Genomic DNA, 22,312 nt, shown 5'->3' on the forward strand with positions numbered 1-22,312 from the left:
TCATTGGCGTTCCCTGGTGGCTCAGCGGGTTAAAGATCCGGCATTGTCACTGCTGTGGCTTGGGTGGCTGCCATGGTGTGGGTTCAATCCCTGGTGCAGGGATCTCTGCATGCCGTGGGCGCTGCCAAAAAAAAAAAATTGTTCCACGAAAAAAATTGACAACATAGAAATAACACCCAGTAATTTCCCACGCCTCCAGTCACCCAATCTCAGCCCCCCACCCCAGGTGGAGGTCTGGGTTAGGGTTCCCGGGAGGATTCGGGAGCAGAGGTGCCAGCATTTCAAAGATAGAGTGTCCAGCCTGGGGGCCAGGAATGGGGAGGTTTGCACCTTTCTGGGTGGTCCTGACCCTCTTCTTGGGGGGGGGGCGGGTCCTCCTGGGTTTGACCAGGGCATCTCCATCCTCCACCAGTCTTATAGAGGCTGGCACGGCCCCAGGTACAGGCGCTGGCTTGACTGCATGCACACGTTTCAGATCTGCGTCCACAGTGTCTGGGAAGGTCACGCATCCCCACTTTAGAAAACAGCGTTAATGCCTAGATTGAATGAGAGGCACATGGGGAGCCCCCGAGAGGAAATAGCGATTGTGGAGGAGGAAACTCAGGCCCAAGGGGCTTCAGCTCCCTCGGGACCCCCGCATAAGAGACAAACAGGCAAATCATTTTCGCAAGATATACAACTGGTTGTGCAAATTAAATGAACCGTCCGAAGGATGCGTTATGCACCATTGACACACAGCAGGGGTGTGCCTGAGATGTGCCTGGTTATCCCAGGAACTCATGTTCTCACCTCAGCCCTATCCTGAGAAGAGGACCGAGGCGCAAATCCACAGTTCCGCCACTTCGAAGCTCAGTGCCGAGGTGTGTAAAGCGCCCACTGTGTGCCAGGCACGGCACTAGGCTCATGGCACAATCGCTTTCCTTTTATCAGCAGGTACCCGTCTCATCCTTGTTGTATAAATGGAAAGGCTAAAGCCCACAGAGTTACTAAGTAACTCAGCCCCTATCCCCCAGCCTGGAAGTGGCGGGGGAGGGATTTGAACCCAGGTCATCCAGCTCCAGCCTGTGTTGCGGCCTCACGGCTCTTCTGGGCTGACGGCTGTCACATCTACTCTCTCTCGAATGTTTGGCGTGTTTATTTTATGGCCGCAGTAACAAGTTCCCATAAACTCAGTGACTTCAAACAACACAGATTTGTTCTCATTCAGTCCTGGAAGGCAGAGTCTCACATGGGTCCGCAGGGCTGTGTTCCCTCCGGGGACTCCAGGGGAAATCCGTGCTCCCGTCTCCTGGAGGCGCCTGCAGGCCTTGACTCGGGGCCCCCTTTCCCACTTCAAAGCCATCATTCCAGCCTCTGCTTCCATCACCACCTTATGACTCTGATCTGCCGTCCTCTTACTGGGATCCCTGTGATGACAGGGGGTCCGCTCGGACGATCCAGGGTAATCCCCCGTCTCAAGATCCTTAATCACCCCGCTAAGTCCCTTTGTACGGTGTCACCACGTCAGGTGACGTATTCCCAGCTTCCAGGGAGTGGGTGTGAGCCTCTGTTGGAAAAGCCATTGGTGTGTCCACCCCATATGCTTATTTCCATTTCGGAGAATAATAATGAAAAACGTGCTTAGTGCCTTCCTGGACCTTAGTTCCCCCGGTTTCATTCACCAGAAAAACCTGTCGATCGAGCAAGGCTAGGTTCATTAGACCTGCTGCCGTAAAGGACAAGCCACTTCAACAGAGGCTGAAATTAGGGGAATTAGGGAATGGCATTTATAGGGTTTTAAGGCCCTGCTTGGATGATTTTAAAGCGGTTTTGCAAGGCAGGGAACTGGTTGGAATCAGGGAGTCTCTGACACAACCGCTTCGGAATGATGGGCCCAGGGAGGTGGCGTTTTGAAAGGAGCCCTGATGCAAAATCTTATGTTCCAGAGCAGGTATTTCTTGGAACAAGCAGCAAGTGACTTTGGCCTGATCCTGGTATTGCTTAAGTCAGGGATTAGGTTGGTTTTCGTTCTCACTGATGACAGTCCTAAGAGTTCCCATTTTTTTTGGAAGCTCCTCCTACAGGCCGGGCAGCTTGAATACATTTTGGCAAGTATTTCAGCCTCATCTCAGGACAGCATAATAATCCCCCTCTTGGATTTGGGAGTCAAAAAGTCCTGCGTGAAATTCCTGGCTCCTATTGCCTCTGGGAAGAGGGACAGTTTCCTGTTGTGTAAAGTCAGAATATAACACTCCCTGCTCTGAGGGTTAAGGTGCACGGGCTGTGGCTTGAGCCGCTACACACCTTGTGCCCACAGGAGCAGCGCCACGCAGGCTCGGGGGCCTCGGTAGGCCAGGGCCAGCCCCCCCACCCCCGCATCATTTATACTCCTGACCTTCTCTTAGTCTCAGAAGTGTCCTTCTGCGGATGATAAATGACACGGACACCGTTTAATGCGGGAAGGCGGTGGCTGTTATTCCTACTCTGTAGGTGAAAGGGGGAGGTTCAGAGAAAGCAGGTCATCAGTGGGCAGAACTCACCAAGTTGAAGTTCCTTTTCTGCCCGAGTACTGCCCCCACCCCACCGCCACCCCACGCCAGGCTTTGACCATTTTTGTGATGTTTTAATTGCCTCCACCTCCCCAGGAGACCAGGAGCCCCGTGGAAACCAGGTCCGTCTCCTCCACGGTACACCTGTGCCCAGAACAGCAGGGAGCCCCAGAGTGTCCTCCGCAGAGGCCTGTCACTCACACGCAGGTCAGCCGCTGGCTGCCTTCCGAATGTTCCAGAAGGGGTGAGACTGTAAGCAGGACAGCTTTCCTCTTCCTGAGACCCAGCCTCTAGGGAGCCGCCCTGAGTCCTGGGAAGGGTGCCCTCCCTCCGTGGGACTTGCCCCCACCCTCCTCGCAGCCGCCCTGTACGCCCTGTGTGCAGATGCCCGCGAACTGGTGACTAACGGCATTCGTCACACTGCCACCCACGAGAGAGGACTCTGATAACCATCCACCTTCCAGAGACACAGGAAGTGGGAGCAGCTGCACCTGGCACTGGGCTCTCTCAGGTGTGGTTCAGATGCCGGGCTGGAGCCTGACCCCACATGTCCCCATCCAGAGGGATTTTTTCCTGTAATTACCATACTTTGGGCTTGGCCCTCACAAAGATATCGCATCCAAATCAGATGGGATTTCTTGGCTCTGATAAAACAGCGTCTCCTCTTAATCGTAGCAGAGGCAAGGACTGCTTCCTACCTTGCTCTTCCCTACAGTGGAGGAAACTGATGATGCAATAGAACAGAGATATCTGGATTCATGGGCTATATGGTCCCAGCATTAAAAGGGTCAACCACTATGGATGCATTTTAACAAGGCTGACAGGGAGCAGACCCTGTGACTCAGCAGTTTCAATTCCTGGGACCTCGTCTCCAGCAACACCCACCGTCAGGATGTTCCTTTTATCTCTCTTGGTAACAACAGGAAAAACTGGAATAACCTAAGGGTCCCTGAAGCGGGGGAAGGGGCTCATCAGGCTGCATCCATACAATGAAATGCCTCCCAGGTGCTTCAACTAACGAGGCAAAAGCCCAGGATGACGTCAGGGCCCAAGTCGAGAACAAAGCCCACCGTTAAGTTATGTGTGTTTGCAAATTGATACCCAGATGAGAGCCTAGAAATGCAAATGAGGTAAGTCTGTTGCCTCTTCAGTATTTAAAAAAAAAAAATTGTATTCAGGTAGGACTGAAGTCATTTACAAAAACACCCAGAGCAATAAAAAACAAGAAGGTAGCAACTTGAAGCGGTGGCCCTGAGCCCTGCCCAGTCCCAGGGAGGTGAATGCTGGGGCCAACAGCCCGCAGGGTTCCTTGGTAAAGTGAGAGGGTTGTGCCAGAGCTGGGCAGCAGGAGGAGTAAATTATAACTAGAATTTCACCCAGATTCCTCCCCTCCCCCCCGCCCACAAGGCTCAAAAGTCAACCCCAACGCTCTTCTGCATCTGATGAAAGGTCTGACAAGGTCAGGGGTCCCATTCTCTGCGCTGCTGACATTTGGGGCAAAATCCCTCCGGGTCCTGGGGACAGGGGGTGGGCTCCTCTGTCCTGTAGGGTGTTTCGCAGCATCCGTGACCTCCACCCACTAGATGCTGTAGTAAACACCCCCTTTCCTCTGTCGCGACAACCAAAAATGGCTCCAGATGTTGCCCAATGTTCCCCGGGGGCTAAGTCACCCCACCCCACCCCTGGCTGGGACCCACCCATCAGGGTTTGGGTTTCCTGAGATCTTCCCGACGGGCAGCTCCGGAGCTGGGGCAATGGGTACGATCACCCCCTCTCACTCTTCAAAACGCCCTGCAGGGGGAACCATGCATGTGGCCACCTGGCTCTGACCCTTTGCCCCACAAATGCGCCTGTGCTGGTGGCATCACCATCCCAGGGTCTGGCATCCAGTCCCCGAGGGGGATAAAGATGCCAATACTTCCTCATCACTGACACTTGCTCCATCAGATGCGTCTTTAGCTGAATTGCCACCTCTCCTTTCCTGGTCCTCTTGGAGTTCCCAGCTTTTCCTTAAGACCTAAGTAAAAGTAGGAAGTGGGCGGGGAGGGGGGGAGTGGAAAACGCTGTGAAGTAGTTGAATGAAGTTCTGCTGAGAATTTCAACCAGTTCTAGGTTTTTCCACTTTTTTTTTTTTTTTTTCAGTCTAAGCCCCGCTAGGGAACGCAGTTGCTCTTGGAATTCTGTGAATAAATATACTGAGCGATTGGATGTTTGGGGGGCGGAAGTAATCCCTAGGGACACAGCAGTGGACCAGTGGACAGGGCGCCCAGGTCCTGGGGCTCTTCTTTTGGAGTCAAGGGCAGAGGGGTGTTGATACTGACCAACGGGCATGTGTAAGAAAAATGGCGAAGAAATGAAACACAGCAGATTGTGATAATTCAAAGACCCCTGGGCAGCCTCCCTCATGCTCCCTCCAGCCTAATTCTTTGCCCCGGTCCCTGGCATCTTCTGAACCTTCTCTGCACTTGACTCATTCATTTATTACATCCCTTCAGTGGAATGGAAGCTCCAGGAAGACAGGATTTTTATTCATTTATTTTTTGTCTTTTTAGCGCTGTACCTGCGGCATATGGAAGTTCCCAGGCTAGGGGTTGAATCGGAGCTGTAGCTGCTGGCCTACACCACAGCCACCGCAACTTGGGATCCAAGCCGCATCTGTGACCTACACCACAGCTCACAGCAACGCCGGATCCTCAACCCACTGAGCGAGGCCAGGGATCAAACTGCATCCTCATGGCTCCTAATTGGATTCGTTTCTGCTGCGCCACAACAGGAAGCCTGAGGACAGGATTTTTCATCTGTTTTTTTTTCCCCCCACTCATTTCTTTTCTTTTTTTTTTTTTTTTTTGTCTTTGTTGTTGTTGTTGTTGTTGTTGTTGTTATTGTTGCTATTTCTTGGGCCGCTCCCACGGCATATGGAGGTTCCCAGGCTAGGGGTTGAATCGGGGCTGTAGCCACCGGCCTACGCCAGAGCCACAGCAACGTGGGATCCGAGCCGCGTCTGCAACCTACACCACAGCTCACGGCAACGCCAGATCGTTAACCCACTGAGCAAGGGCAGGGACCAAACCCGCAACCTCATGGTTCCTAGTGGGATTCGTTAACCACTGCGCCACGACGGGAACTCCTCCCACTCATTTCTGATGCCCAGAACAGTGCTGGCCACTTAGTACAGGTGCCACCATATTTATGGAATGAAAGAAGGAAAAGAGACAACTCAGAGCAGAGATAGGGAGTCACATGGTGGCAGGACGTGGTGGAGCCGGGCGACAGGGTGGGGTGGGGGGCAGGTGAGAAGCTGACACGTCTGACTCACCTGCTCTGAGAGGCGGCCACCAGTTAGACCTTCTCAGGCACTGATGCCACTGACACGTGTAGAAGCCCAACATACTGCAAAACGAGTCTCTTTTTATTTTTATTATTTTTAAATTGAAATACCGTTGATTTGCCATGTTAATTTGTGCTGTACAGCAAAGTGACTCAGGTATTTACATATATATATGTATTTCCATAGGCACATGTAGACACTCTGTTTTTAAGGTATCCTTGTCCATTATGGTCTATCAGCGAGTCCCTTTTAAAGTCAAGGCTCCCACTTTGGACACTCTTTAGGGGCTTGGCAGTCATTGCTTCTCCCTCCTCCCTTCCCCAAACCTGGAGAGGCTGAGAATGTCCTTCCCATCCTAGAGATGTGCAGACGGTAACACGCTAAGGAGGAGGGGACCCCAAGCCCCCCGCCCCCCACGCTGGAACAGCCCCGGGCGGCGCACAGGCTCGCTCTGCCTCTCATTGTCTCTGACACTGACCATGACCCTGGCCTGGCAGAGCAGAGCCTGCTGGGGCAGCTGAGGACTAGGAGAGGGCAGGAGGAGGAGAGGCACTCAAGGTGGCAGACGCAGCTCCATCCTCACCTCCGCTGGGAGGCTCAGGACAACCCAGAAGCACCACAGGCTTGTCGGCACCCCAGGCTGGGCACAGCTGCCTGTGAAACGCTGCCACTCAGGTGGCCTCTGGCTCCCTAATTCTGCTGGGGGACCCTAACGCAGACCCCTGGGAGGTGGGACTGGAGAGGGAGGGGAAACTGTGCGCTTGATCTGGTGTTTCAACTTCCTTTACCATAAACATGTATCTTTTAGGTAATCACACAGATTGTTCCAATTTTTTTTTTTTTTGCTATTTCTTGGGCCGCTCCCGCGGCATATGGAGTTCCCAGGCTAGGGGTCGAATCGGAGCTGTAGCCACAGGCCTCCGCCAGAGCCACAGCAACGCGGGATCCGAGCCGCGTCTGCAACCTACACCACAGCTCACGGCAACGCCGGATCCTTAACCCACTGAGCAAGGGCAGGGACCGAACCCGCACCCTCATGGTTCCTAGTCGGATTCGTTAACCACTGCGCCACGACGGGAACTCCCTGTTCCAATTTTTGACCAAAACGTAAAATAATCTAGTACTGGAAAAGCAGACACCCCAACAGGAGTTTGATAAACGGCAAAAGATGTCAGTTCCCATCATTGGAGAAAGAATTAATTACTCAAAAAAATTAATCAAAGACACTAAAAAAAAATACATCTTTTTTTAATCCCAAAGGAAGCAGACATAGCCAAGAAGAGAATGCATAATGTGAAGTCATAGCAGAAAGAAAAGAAAAATGGGAGTTCTCGACGTGGCTCAGCGGAAACGAATCTGACTGGTATCCATGGGGATGCAGGTTCGATCCCTGGCCTCGCTCAGTGGTTTAAGGATCCGGCGTTGCCCTGAGCTGTGGTGTAGGTCCAAGATGAGGCTTGGATCCTTTGTTGCTGCGGCTCTGGTGTAGGGCAGAGGCTACAGCTCCAATTCAGCCCCTAGCCTGGGAACCTCCATATACCATGGGTGTGGCCCTAAAAAGACAAAAAAAAAAAAGAAAAATGATGACTTAAACCCCAGGACAATGAAGAAAAAGGCATATGCGTTTCACTACGTAAGAATTTCAAACGTGAACTATTTCAAACATGAAGAAGGAAAGAGTTCCCATCGTGGCTCAGTGGTTAACAAATCCGACTAGGAACCATGAGGTTTCGGGTTTGATCCCTGGCCTCGATCAGCTCAGTGGGTTAAGGATCCAGTGATGCCATGAGCTGTGGTGTAGGTCACAGACGAGGCTCGGATCCCGCGTTGCTGTGGCTGTGGTGTAGGCCGGTGGCTACAGCTCTGATTAGACCCCTAGCCTGGCAACCTCCATATGCTGCAGGTGGGGCCCTATAATAAAAAAAAAAAAAGAAGAAGAAGGGATAATGAATGCCATGGCCCCTGCTCAGCTCCCGTCTGGTCCGAGGGGACAGCTGGGCAGGTACTGAAGCCCCGGGGGCGCCTCCACAGCCACCCCACTTGTAAACTGTCTTGAATCAGGCCTTTTTCTTCCCCTTTATGTTTCTGTTGCTTTTGGCACAAGGCCTGGCACATAGAGGTTCTTACTGAATTAAGGGAGAGCTCAGGGCTGCCCTAGTCTGGTTCGGGCGGCGGCGGGGGGACCCTAAGGAAAGAGGCAAAGAGGAGCCCCTCCCCCCATGACAAAGGCACTTCCCTGAGACTGAACCTCCTGGGTCTAGAGGAGGAGGCGGGCTGGGCTGGGAGAGGGCAGGGGACAGAGCCGAGGCTTGTGCTAAGGCCACTTCTGTTGGGCTTTTATGCCCTTGCTTGTGTGTTTGGGTTTTGTTTTGTTTTGTTTTGCTTTGCTTTGTCACGCCATAGCATGGGAAAGTTCCTGGGCCAGGGATGGAGCCCAGGCCACAGCAGTGACCCAAGCCATAGCAGTGACAACACTGGGTCCTTAACCCAAAGGAACTCCTTTTTGTTGTTTGTGGGGTTTTTGGGTTGTTGTTTACATTTGATTTTTAATTATAAAAGTAAGGCCAGGGAGTTCCCACTGTGGCTCAGCGGTAACGAACCCACTAGTATCCGTAGGATTTGGGTTCGATCTCTGGCCATGCTCAGTGTTAAGAATCTGGCGTTGCTGTGAGCTGTGGTGTAGGTCGCAGACACGGCTCGGATCCCATGTGGCTATGGCTGTGGTGTAGGCTGGAGGATCCAAATAAATCAATGTACAAGACCACACAAAGACAGAAAATAAAAATAGACAGTATTCATGCTCATGTCATGTCATCCGCCTCCTGATTTTATTTCCTACGATTTTGCACATTTTCAGGTATTTGATCCACAGTTAATTTGCAAGACCACAGGACATCCTCCTGCCATGCCTGGGGTGGCCTCGTATAGAAAGCTGTGTTCTAACGTTCCATGGAGGCTCTAGAAAGTGCCTCAGAAAACATCCTGCAGTTGCCCCCCTGCCCCCGAACACCATCCAGCCTCAAATCAGAAATTATGCATTGCATTGGCCAGTTATGTCTCCTTAGTCTAATCTAGAACAGTCTCCCATCCAGTGCCCCCCGCCACACACCTGGCCAGTGACCCTGGCAATGGACCACCCTGTGCTCGTCTCCCTGGTCCCTGGAATGTCTTTCACTCCCTCCCTCTCTTGCCTGTAAACTGGAAGTTGGGCTTTCGGGCTTCATGAGATGCTGACTAAACTTTTTTCAAGCCATCTTCATAAGTGGAGTTGCCAGAGATAGCAAATAAAAATACGAGATGCAGGAGAGTTCCCGTCGTGGTGCAGCAGAAACAAATCTGAGCAGCATCCATGAGGACACAGGTTCGATCCCTGGCCTCGTTCAGTGGGTTAAGGATCCGGTGTTGCCCTGAGCTGTGATGTAGGTGGCAGACGTGGCTCAGATCCCCCGTTGCTGTGGCTGTGGTGCAGGCCGGCAGCTGTAGCTCCAATTCCACCCCTAGCCTGGGAACCTCCATATGCTGCAGGTTCGGCCCTAAAAAGCAAAAAAAAATTAAAAAAATATATGTATAGCTGTGACTCTAGGTGTGTGTGTGACTAAGAAAAGGTCCCGAAAGACACGAGCCTAAGGAGTCACAGTAGTGACCTGTGCTTGGTGGCGTTTTTGGTGGTTTCTGTTTCCTTGTGTTGTGTCCTGTCCTTGAGGAACTTGTACCGCGTGCGTAGCCAGGAAGAAGGCTTCATGTGCGAAAGGCATGTGCGCCATCTCCTAGGAGGCTCTCAGCTGCTCTGGACTCTGGGGATGGTCAGTGCCCGGCTGCCTGCGTGCAGGATCGCCTTCCGCTGCAGCGTCGCAGATAGACAGGCAGTGTTTCCCCAGATCCTCACCGACCTGCCTGTGGGTTTAAGACGGTGTTTCACAGCAGCTGGCCATCCAATCCCAGTGTGGTGACAGAAAAAAAGAAGACTATGCAAAACACGGCTTGGATCCCACGTTGCTGTGGCTCTGGTGTCGGCAGCTGCAGCTCTGATTCAACCCCTAGCTTGGGAACTTCTATATGCCTCAGGTGCAGCCCTAAAAAGCCAAAAAAAAGGTGGGGGGGGGGTTGAGTAAGATAACTGGAGAAACTATTCATATTTAAAATATCAGTAGAGTTTTTGTACCCGAGGAAGTAAGAATTAGACATATAGTTAAAATAATGATATAGCAAAAAAAAAAAAGCAACAAAAATGATAAGGAATAAAATGAATAAAAGACATGTAATATTTTTTGGAAAGATTTATAATACTTTGCTAAAGAACTTAAAGGAAGTTTTACATAAAGGCCATTTTTCCTCAAAATAATCTCTAACTTCAAGGGAAGCCAATAAAAATATGTTAATGAATTGAACAAAAAACTTGGCATGGGGAGTTCCCTGGTAGCCTGGCAGTTAAGGATCTGGTGTTGTCTCTGCTGTGGCTCAGGTTCGGTTCCTGGCCAAAAAAAAAAACATTAGAATTCATAAGTTCTATGGATTATAGATTCTGGAGTCTGGATTTTATTTTATTTTATTGTATTGTATGGCTACACCTGTGGCATGTGAAAGTTCCCAGGGCCAGGGATAGAATCTGACTCCAGCCACTGCAATGGCAATGCCAGATCCTTAACCTACTGCACCACAAGGGAACTCCCTGGAGTCTGGATTTTAGACTTTGGAATTTTGTTACTTTGTAAAAGATCAGGAAGAGTCAAGACAATTTTGCAAACTGAAACAAGAACATAGCTTAAAAGATTTTAAACTTCCTCCGAAGATATGTGCTACATACAACAGGCAGTATCAGATTAAGGTATGAGACTGGAGGGCCTGTGGGAATATGTCTATGACAGGAGTGAAGGGACAGCTTGGTAAAAAGGAAATTTTTTTTTTTTTTTTTTTTGGTCTCTTCTAGGGCTGCACCTGAGGCATATGGAGGTTCCCAGGCTAGGGGTCTAATCGGAGCTGTAGCCGCCAGCTTACACCAGAGCCACAGCAACGCTAGATCCAAGCTACATCTTCTACCTATACCACAGCTCACGGCAACACGGGATCCTTGACCCACTGAGCGGGGCCAGGGATCGAACCTGAGACCTCATGGTTCCTAGTTGGATTCATTAATCACTGAGCCACTATGGGAAATGGATTCATTGGCAAATGGCTCTGAGTACCTGGCTCTTATAAGAAGATAGATTCCTGTTGTTACATTATTCACAAAATAAATTTCAGATGGATTAAAGAACTAAATATGCAAATGTGGCACCGAAAACTTAGAAGAGAACATAAAATATTATGATACCAGGGTAAGAAAGTATTTTTAATTGAGATAAAAATAAGAAAACTAGGAGTTCCCATCATGGCGAAGTAGAAAGGAATCCAACTAGGAACCATGGGGTCTTGGGTTCGATCACTGGCCTCGCTCAGTGTGTTAAGGATCCAGCATTGCTGTGAGCCGTGGTGTAAGTCACAGATGTGGCTTGGATCTGGCATAGCTGTGGCTGTGGTGTAGGCTGGTAGCTCCAATTACACCCCTAGCCTGAGAACCTCCATACACTGTCCTAAAAAGCAAAAAAAAAAAAAAAAAAAGGAAGAAGACTATTAAAAAAAATCTTGATGCATTTGATTGCGTTGAAGTTTTCTTAGAGTTCCCTTGTGGCACAGTGGGTTAAAGATCCAGTGTTGTCACTGGCAGCTTGGTTCACTGCTGTGGCGTGGGTTTGATCCCTGGCCAGGGACTTCCACATGCCACCAGCACAGCCAAAAAACACCTGGTTATTTTACTATGCATAAATGTAAGTACATCAGCATAGGCATCTCAGACTGGTGGGGAGTGTGCCTCTCCCACTGGATATGGGATTCCATATCCAACCCCACTTCTTGTTCCCTACATCCCACTTGGACTCAGCAAGTATCAAGGTGCCACTGGGTTCCTGAGTGGGGTTCTTTGCTCACAGGTCTCCCCAGTGGACTTGACCTCTAGGTGCTCAGAAGCAGGGGCCCCATGCAGAGACCCAAGCACCTGGTGGACGTTTAGGAAACATTCGTTTAAGGAGGGATGAGCAATTCTCACCGAGCACCTACTGCTGGTTCATCTCAAGATGACGGATTTAATAGGAGCCTGCGAGACTCACACACAGCAGAGCCACCGTGAAAAGGGAAGCAGCCCAGGGCATCGCCCATTCCAGACAGAGAGCTGGGCGAACTTGACCTTCCATCAGAACCTCCTGGGGAGTCGCTGGGACCCACCCCCCCCCCCCGTTTCGGATTCAGGACTTCTAGGGTGGGACCCGATAATTTGCAATTCTAATGTTTTCCCAGGTCTGGCTGATGCTGCCTGTGGGGGAACCAGGCTTTGAGAACCAAGGTTCTAGAGTTCAGGCAGTTGGTCCATCAGGGTGAAGGGGCTCCTCCCAGCAGGAGCGGAAGGACCCATCTGGAGGCACAGCCTGCACTGCAGCCCTCTCCTGGCTGCAGCTACAACTGTCACTCCCTCAAGGGATCTGCATTTTCAGGGGCAGCCTGGGGAGCCGGTGTGTGTTCTTGCTGTGGGTTCTCCAGAGTCCCACTGCCCAGACCTCGGCCTCAGCTGCCGCATCTGTTGAGTGGGGAATAAACTGAACTCCCAACATGATGGGATGGAGGAGAGAATTAAGGCTACACTGTAGGGAATTAGCACAGGGCTGGGCCCTGACCCCTCAGCCAGCAGCAGCTACTGCTGCAGTTCCGCACTTTCCTGGAGCAGAGCGACCGGTGTCAGTACAGACGGGGGCTGGGGTGGCAGGTGGGTGGGGGCGGGGGGGGAGATATCCTTGAGGGTGAAAATGCAGGTTGCAGAAGGGTACAGGGTTTTCTAGGCATCTGATTCACGGACCCCTACATAGGAAATAAAAGAATAAAACAGGCAAGGGGCAAAGAAGGGAATACTCTCAACCTGTTTCCTCCAGTGGTAACTGGCTACAGTGTTTGCCTTGCTGCACTGGGCCTGGAGAGCACAGGGGTTATGCTTCTCTTTTTTAATATCTGGAGGACTTCATTTGAATTTTTTTTTTTTTTGTCTTTTCTAGGGTCTCATCCGCGGCATATGGAGGTTCCCAGGCTAGGGGTCTAATCGGAGCCATAGCCACCGGCCTATGCCAGAGCTACAGCAACGCCAGATCCGAGCTGCCTCTGCAACCTAGACCTACACCACAGCTCACGGCAACTCCGGATCCCTAACCCACTGAGCGAGGCCAGGGATCGAACCGGCAACCTCATGGTTCCTAGTCGGATTCGTTAACCACTGCGCCACAACGGGAACTCCTGAAATTTTTAAGTATTAAATTTTGTCAATGTGTTTCCTTTATGTTTTGCTGTTGAAATCACATCCATAACTAAACTTGTTTAAACTCCTTTAACGCTGCATACGCTTAACTCTTTACTATAACGCTTTTTTTTTTTTTTTTTTTTTTTGGAATAAGGAGTTAAGGTTTTCCTGAAAATTCTTCTCCTTAATATCACTTATTGAATAACAGGTTCTTTCTTCACGGATGTAGAATGATACCTTTTACCGTTTACCAAGCAAGCCCCCATCTATAGGTAAATAGGGTATTGATGCTTTATTCAGTTCTGTTAACTGTCCTGATTTCCTTATACCAGTACCAGATCATTTAATAAAAAATTAAATTGGTATGTTTGTCAAAAAGAACGCATGTTCATGGCAAACGCTGTTGGAACAACACATAGAGGGTAATTTCCCACAACTGACCCCAGTCCCACCTCCCAGCGATCAAGTGAGCCCAGATGAGGTGCCTGCATTTCACAGGCGGCCTGGAGTTCCCGTCTTGGCTCAGTGGTGACCGAATCTGACTAGGAACCATGAGGTTGCGGGTTCGATCCCTGCCCTTGCTCAGTGGGTTAAAGATCTGGCGTTGCCGTGAGCTGTGGTGTAGGTCGCAGACGCGGCTCGGATCTGGTGTTGCTGTGGCTCTGGTGTAGGCCGGCAGCTACAGCTCTGATTAGACCCCTAGCCTGGGAACCTCCATATGCCGTGGGAGCGGCCCAAGAAATAGCAAAAAGACCAAAAAAAAAAAAAAAGAGGCAGCCTTTGCCAGGCTGTGATCAGCTGGTGGGGGTGGGGGTGGGCCTTTCAGTGCTTCACCCAGATTCTCAGTGGTCCTCATTAATTAGCTAGAAGTGGTGTGCCTTGGGGGCTAGCAATAGGATGAGTTATGACTGTTTTAATTTACAGATGACAAAAATGAAGTCCTAAATCATGAACTGTCTTGTCCAAAGTCATGCTGCCGGTTGGCAAGTGAAAATTTTCAGGTTAGAGCTGCATAGCAGGGCAGGTGCCATTCTTTTTGCCCAGCCCATCTTTCCTGCCCTGTCTCGCTTTCTCTGCTCAGATCTGGTGCTGCTGTGGCTGCGGTGTAGGTCGGCAGCTGTAGCTCCGATTCAACCCCTAGCCTGGGAACTTCCACGTGTCTCGGGTGTGGCCCTAAAAAGCAAAAAATAAAAATAATTACATGCTGGAGGGCTTTTGTCTGCGGACCGGCCCGGTCTCCATGTAGCTAGTACGGAATCATCTAAGGAGCTCAGAATTGCAGCCGCTGGTGCATCAGTCAGTGCCAGACAACCCTGCTCCTGCCACTCTTCTGGGCAGGGGCCACAGTCTTGTTTCTCTGAGCGACACAGCCTGTGCGTACCAGAGGCTTCCTCATGTCATCCGCTTTTATCCAAACTTTGATGACAAGCCGCCTTTCTCAGTCGGCTGGGCCGGGACGAGGACAGCATCACGCTCACCCACTGGGCCAAGCAGGCTCCGGGGTCGCCCCTTAGCCCACACCTACCCGGAGGGCACTGACTGATAAGACGAAGTTCTAGATTCTTCTCATATATTTTCTCAGTTACTAGAACAGCAACCCCTTCAAGTCTCAGTTGTCCTAATACTGGAGAAAAGTATTAGTGGTGTTTCTTGATTAATTTGAATTCCAGCATTGCCACGAGCTGTGGTGTAGGTTGTAGATGCGGCTCGGATCCCGTGTTGCTGTGGCTGTGGTGTAGGCCGGCAGCTGTAGCTCTGATTCACTCCCTAGCCTGGGAACCTCCATACGCTGCAGGTGCAGCCCTAAAAAAAAAAAAAAAAAAAAAAAAAAGCAATAAATAAATAAAATGAGACATATTGATAGTTAATAATGCAGAGGCATGGCCCAGAATATTGCTGGATGATAAATGTGTGTAAAATAGCAACGAATAAGACCTTTACAAGGATATATACTATATATATGTACACACACATATACCATGAGGGGTTTTATAAATATGTGTAGATATTTATATGCAGAGATATGTGCTTCAATATATAGAAAAATGACTCCACAGTAGTTGCCTGGTGGTCTAGCGGTTAAGACTCAGCACTTTCAGTTCTGTGGCCTGGGTTCAATCCCTGGTCGGGGAACTGCAATTCCCACATCAAGCCACTGCACGCTAGGGCCAAGGAAAGAAGGAAAAAGAAAAGGGAAAAAAAAGGACTGCAAGGCTGTAGCAGTCATCTGGGGCTTGAATTCAGAAATAATGTCTACTTCTTGGTGACTTCTCCTGTGGCTCCACAGACCACTCAGCCTAGGGGAGCGCCAGGGGGATGGGCATTTCTGTGTTCCGTAGCTGTACATTTATATATATTGCATGAATATGTTATAACCAAAATATATGCATGCATTAGTGGGTGATTTTAAAAAATACATTAAGGAGTTCCCTTTGTGGCTCAGTGGTTAATGAACCCGACTAGGAACCATGAGGTTGCTGCTTCAATCCCTGGCCTTGCTCGGTGGGTTAAGGATCCCGTGTTGCCGTGAGCTGCCCTGTAGGTCACAGACACGGCTCGGATCTGGTGTTGCTGTGGCTCTGGCGTAGGCTGGCGGCTACAGCTCCGATTAGACCCCTAGCCTGGAAACCTCCGTATGCCGCGGGAGCTGCCCTAGAAAAAGCAAAAAAAGACAAAAAAAAAAAAAAATTAAAAATACATTAAACAAACAATAAAAAAAAAAAAAAAACCCAACAGAAAGTTTTAAAGTGGGAATAAGGCGAATCCCCTGTCCTCACCCATTCGCCCTCCACCCTTCCAGGGAGTCACATCCACAGCGGTTCCTTCAATCTGATATTGTCCCTTTGTGAGTAAATATTTGTGTTAAGGGAAAATGTTAATAGCAGTTTTCTGCTGTGAAGTTGCCCAGTTATGCACTGGGTGTGGCCGAGGGAGGAGAAAGGAATTAAGCCACACCTCCCCCCAAAAGAAACACCTCGAAGGAAGGAAAGAACCCACAAAGTGAACCCTTCCCTCTGAAGCCGCCGATCGCCTGAGCCTGGTACAGAGACACCGCCAGCGACCACCAGTCTTTTAAATAACAATGATGTTAATCAGAATCAGACTAGCAGCCTTTGTGGGCTCAACCCTGTTTCAACTCTAGCTAAACAACCCTCTCTTGAAAACGGAGCTCACGCCTTATTTCCATTTTATTTGTTATTATTATAGAACGTTTCAAACACCTCCAGAACTAGAGAGTACTGCTCGGCGACCCGCCTCACCTGGCCCGGCTCTCTTTCAGCCGCCACCACTTGCTGCCGCTTTTTGTCCATTTCTCTCCTCCACGCCCCCCACCAAGATTTTGTAATAAACCCAGCCCTTGCATCCTTTTCACCCAGCAATACTTTAGCGTGTGTCTGTGACAAAGAAAGTCCTTTTTGCTTGTTGCTCGTTATTCTGGCCACCTGACCCCAAAATAGTTATTGCTCCCAAATGAAGTTATGAATACGTTTTTTCCATCCAATAACCAGGCCCTCTTCAGTGTTGGGGCTTCTTTAAGTTTTATTGATGGAGACTTGATTTACAAGGTTGTGATAACGTCTGCTGCACAACAAAGGGATTCAGTTACACATGTGAACACATCCATTCTTGCTCCGAGTCTTTTCCCGCTAGATTATCAGAGGGTTGGTTGCCTTTAAATCGGGCCAGAGGAAGACTTTCCCAAGCAGCTTTGAAAAGTCACCCAGGGAGTTCCCATTGTGGGAATGGGAATCCGACTAGTATCCATGAGGATGTGGGTGCGATCCCTGGCCTCGCTCAGGGGGTCAAGGATCCAGCGACGCCGTGAGCTGCGGTGTAGGTCACAGATGTGGCTCCAATCTGTGGTGTTGGCTGGCGGCTGTCGCTCCAATTCGACCCCTAGCCTGGGAACCTCCATATGCTGCGGGTGCGGTCCTAAAAAGCAAAAAAAAAAAAAAAGAGAAAAATGTCACCCCAAACGGTAAGGCATCTAGACAGATGGCAAGTGAGGTCTGTGAATTAGGGCCATTGCTCACCCTGGGATCTTGTAAACACCGCACCATCCCTAGCCCAGACCTGCTGAAACCCAATGGCCAGTTTAAGGAAAACCGCCAGCAATTAAAGTTTCTCTCCATACTGCACAGTATGGTCAGTCTGCTCTGGATTAATCTACCTTCCCCTGAGATCTGGACCTCGCTTGGCTAGAAGAGGTGTCTTCTTCAGGTTTTACCACCACCAGTGAGAAGGTCCCTCTTGCAGCGAGCATCAGCCAGGCTGCGGGGACAGAGAGGTCCCCAGGTTCTGAGGCTCTTACTCTAGTGGGAAGGCAGACAGCAGCCTTCTAATGAAGGAAAATAACGGCAGGGGGCTTGCTCATGTATCTGCTGAGCGAAGTCTCTTCTGACACCGAATAAGGTGCACCAGCTCCCAAGGCCCCCGCCACCCCAGCAGCCCACCTCCCTCTTCCTGCTTCACTGTGTCCAGTGCTCCTAACCTCTGGCTGTTGGACATGAATCTTCCCTATTTACTTGTACATTGCCTTTTTTTTTTTTTTTTTTTTTTTTTTTTTTTGGCTTTTATGGCCCCACCTGCAGCCTATGGAAGTTCCCAGGCTGGGGGTGGAATCACAGCTGCATCTGCCAGCCTACACCCACAGTCCCAGCAACACCGGATGCTTAACCCACTGAGCGAGGCCAGGGTTGGAACCCACATCCTCATGGATGCTAGTCGGGTTCATAACCGCTGAGCCACAACGGGAACTCCTTTTTTTTTTAATCAGTTGATTTACGTTATTGTGCCAATTTCTGCTGTAAGGCAAAGTGACTCAGTCATGCGTATGTAAACATTCCCTTTTTAAAAAATATATGTTGTTCCATCATGGTCTACCCCAGGAGTTTGGGTCTAGTTCCCTGTGCTTTCCAGTAGGACCCTGTTTTTTATCCATTCTAAATATAATCCTTTGCATCTACTATCCCCAGACTCCTGTCCGCCCCACCCCCTCCCCGCACCCTCTTGGCAACCGCAAGTCTGTTCTCTATGTCTGCTTCTGTTCATCGCTTTTCTCTTAGGGGAAGTATTTGCTGAAAGAAAGCCTACTAAAAATGTTTGAATGATGAAAGCACCTACTGGTGATCAACAGCTGAATCAGCTATTTAAAAAAACATCTGACAGCAGAAATTCACAGAACATTGGAAGTCAACTATAATAAAAAAAATTTTTTGGATTCTATTTCATTCCTACCCACAGGAAGAGTTCCTATGAGGAAAGAGGCTGATGCAAACAGCTGAACTGAAAATACCTTGCCTGGCCCCTGCAGTGGGAGCTCCCCCTCAGGGCTCAGAGCCGCGCCCGCCCCAGCGTGTCCTTTAGGAGAACTCCAGGAAGCCCGAGGACAGTGCTGCAGGTGGGTCACTGAGGACTCCATGCCCTTGTGGCCATCCTCCGGGTCACCTGTCTGGATTTTTATTTTTTTAACCCCAGGGCTCTGCACCCAGAGGCTGGCGTTTTATTATCCCTCCCAGACCTGAAAGGAACGTAATCTCAGCCTCATCCGTATGACAATCTCAGATGTCTCAAGATGGGTCTGTGCATTCAGAGTGATTCGACTCAGAATAAAGCAGGAGTTTTGAGGGGAGGGGGGAGGAGCATAGGGCGGCGGGGGGGCAGGGGGGCGGGGAAAGGACTGGAAAAGAGCAAATAGATGCCGAAGCGCTCACGGAGGAAGAAGGCAGCGAGATGAAGGTGTGGAAACGAGGCTGAGGGCTTTCGAGCTCCGTCTTGGAACCTGCATAGGAATAGAGGGTTTAACCAACATGCGGACAGGGTACAGCCACAGCCCCAGGCCTATAGGGGAATCTAGGAGGGATTTAAAGATAAATGCTAAACAGATATGTGTGTCTGTAGGACCAGATTACTTTGCTGCACAGCAGAAATGATCACAGCCTTGGAAATTAACTATACTTCAATAAAACTGGCTTAAAAATAAAAGAAAACAAACAAAAGATAAACGCCAATGGCTGTGCGGCAGAAATTGGCACAGCATTGTCAATCGACTAGACTTTAAATTTTTTAAATGTGCAAAAAAACTTAACTCTAATGGATACGTGTATCCCCTTGAAAAATATGAGTCTTCCCCCTCAAACTCAAACACACGCAACTGTACACACCACAGTTCGTTCCCTATGGGTTCAAACCCCAAACCTAAGAAACAAGTTCTGGGAGAATCCTTGAAACAAGACAGGTAAAAAAAATTGAGCTATGGAAATGCAGACAAATAGCATGGACTCCAAGTGGTCAATGAATACGGGGAAAGTTGGTCATTACCAGACCCTCCGATGGTGCAGACGCTGAAAAGTGAGCTAGAGGCCTAGATAATAAGGCAGAGGAGCAGCCAAGGATGTTGCGACGTGGAGAACTCATGTCCAACTCCGTAAGTTGCCTGCAAAAGATGGGCTCCGACAAATAGAAATAGGACGCAGAGGAGGCCTCCCTAACATCTGGACCACGGTTATGGGGAAGACGCTGGGACGTTCATACTCGTTCTGGTGGACAAACGGGACCTCGTGGGGACGTGGGCTCTCTCCAGTGCAGGGCAGGGGACTAACTTGGCTGCAGCCTTTTGGAAACCATGCGTAGCATTTGTCACAAACTCTTCCCAGCTTTTCCGCACAGAATATGCCTGTGCGGTGCTGCGAATCGCGTAGACTCTCTGGGCAGTTGTTCCATTACCTCCCATAGCGCAGACGAAAATCCTCGTGGCTCCCAGGCCTTCGTCAGCCCGTGGGTGGCTTCGATCGAAGCCACTGGCTCTTCGAAAAGTGACTCAGTCAGGTAAATGGTTTGGTACCTGGTGTCAGAGCCTCACCCTTGAGCTACCTGTCCAGCTCGGAAGGGCAAGTATTAAACCTTTGTGTGCCTGGGGTCCCGGGTGTGTGGTGGAGTCACCTCTACAGGTGCACGTCCCTCCCACCCCACCGGGACACCACGCCTTGTCACTTCCTACCTCGCCTTTCTTTCAGAAGTACCTGAGCCGGCTTACGTATCAGGTTCATGGTGGACCCCACGGTAAGCTCTGGTACCTGGAGGCACTCAGACTGCATCTGCTGTGGGAACCAGGAACCACCTCACCCACCACCCTGCCGTCTAAGAAGAGTGTCTTATTTACCAAACACCTGCTGGTAGGTCGATGCACATTGAGGCTCTGGCGATAACAGGAGGAATGCTTGTGGACTGAGTCGTTGAGCCCCTGGCCCCACCTTAGCTTCCAATCCTGAGCTCACGGTGCCCCAGGGCCTTGCCCCCCCCCCCGCCCGCCCCCGCTTCCTCCGAAGACCTGCTCTCTGACCTTCTGCCCCTCTCGACTGCAGGATCATCTCCTCCAGGAACCCGCCTCACCCCAGAAAAGCCGGGCTTCCTTGGTCCCACGGCACCCTCGTTTCTCTGTTGTGTCACCACATCTGTAAAAGGTGGGGTCAGCCGTGTGATCGCTGGCCGAGATTTTGTCTCTCACCAGCGACGGTGAGCCCTGAAGACGGGGGCTTGGGCCTCTTCTGTGGACTCTCAGCTTCCCAGCATCTGGCCTGAAACATTGTAGGTGCTCCATAAATATCTGCGGAATGAAAGATGGAAAAAGAGACAACTCGGGCAGAGATAAGGAGCTGCGGGGAGGAGGGAGGCGAGGTTGCGAAGGTGACACGTCTGACTCAACCCCGTTCTCAGAGGGCACCTGTGAGGAGGACCCCCTCAGGCGCCAGTGCCACAGGAACACAAGGACACTGAACACACCCCAAAGTGACCTTTCAAAGTCAAGGCTCCCACTCCAGACACTCGCTGTGGGCTTTGCCGATGTTCCCTTTTGCTCCTCTGTCCCCAGACCTCGAGAGGTTGAGAATGCCCTGCTCACAGCAGCCAGAGAATGTTCCTGCTCTCCTGGATGCCACCCTCCCTCCTTCCCTTCCCTGGTGTCTGGTTTAAGACCTGGTGGGGGAGTTCCCTGGTGGCTCAACTGGTTAAGGATCCGGCATTGTCACTGCTGTGGCTTGGGCTGCTACTGTGGCGAGGATTCAGTTCCTGTCCTGGGAAGCTCCGTGTGCTGCAGGTGGAATTTAGCACACAAACTCCCTGGTTTCAGGGCTCCATCAACTCCAAGTATTTAGAAATCCTGTGCCTGCCCCCCCAGCCCCTATAAACTGGGAACACTTTAAGATATAGGGTGGGTAGAGGCTTTAAAAGTTCCCTGGGAGTTCCCGTCGTGGCTCAGTGGTTAATGAATCCGACTAGGAACCATGAGGTTGCCGGTTCGATCCTTGGCCTCACTCAGTGGGTTAAGGATCTGGCGTTGCTGTGAGTTGTGGTGTAGGTTGCAGATGCGGCCCTGATCCCGAGTTGCTGTGGCTCTGGAGTAGGCAGGTGGCTACAGCTCCGATTGGACCCCTAGCCTGGGAACCTCCATATGCTGCGAGAGCGGCCCAAGAAATGGCAAAAAATAAATAAATAAATAAAAAATAAATAAAAGTTCCCTGAAGGATACAGGATGTGCCACAGGGCCCCAGATGCATGGTCAGTGCATCTGGGGACACTGGCGGCCTCCATCCCCCCAGCGCTGGATGCCAGAGGAACCCCAATGGCCCCGCCCACTCCCTCTCCCTCCACCACCTGCCTTCTCAGAGGTGCAGAGGCAGGCCCCCTCTTTCCCTAGAGACTGCTCCCGAACCCCCTGTTCCCCTTCCATCAGAGAGAAGGGGAAATTCAAATCCAGAGGTGGGGTGGTGGGGAACGGTGGGAGGGACTGGGGAAACTGGTCAGAAACCTCTCTCCTGCCTCCCCACAGTAGATGCAAAATGACAAGTGATCCAGAAGGTTTCAGGTGTGTCCCCAACACGTGTGCCTTCCCCAGGGGCAGGCACCCTGATGACTGTGGTCCCTAAGGGGTCTCAGCAGTGCATTCATATGGGCTTCCATTACTGCCCTGTTTACAAAGGAGGAAACTACAGCTATCAGAATAGAGAGGACTGGAGTTCCCGTGTGGCTCAGGGGTGAACGAACCCGACTAGCATCCATGAGGATGTGGGTTCGATCCCTGGTCTTGCTCATTGGATTAAGGATCTGGCGTTGCCATGAGTGGTGGTGTAGGTCGCAGACGCA

At 50.6% G+C, this 22,312-nt stretch overlaps 1 long non-coding RNA gene across 1 annotated transcript; it reads right to left on the reverse strand.

The window, feature by feature from the left end:
* LOC110257496 lies at window positions 345-3,396 on the reverse strand. Its single transcript, XR_002340139.1, has 3 exons — window positions 3,227-3,396; window positions 2,375-2,463; window positions 345-536 (listed from the first exon to the last, which is right to left on the reverse strand). It is a non-coding gene; the product is annotated as an uncharacterized LOC110257496 (long non-coding RNA).

The sequence above is a fragment of the Sus scrofa genome, chromosome 17, assembly GCF_000003025.6.
Source record: "Sus scrofa isolate TJ Tabasco breed Duroc chromosome 17, Sscrofa11.1, whole genome shotgun sequence".
NCBI classification, from domain to species: Eukaryota; Metazoa; Chordata; class Mammalia; order Artiodactyla; family Suidae; genus Sus; species Sus scrofa.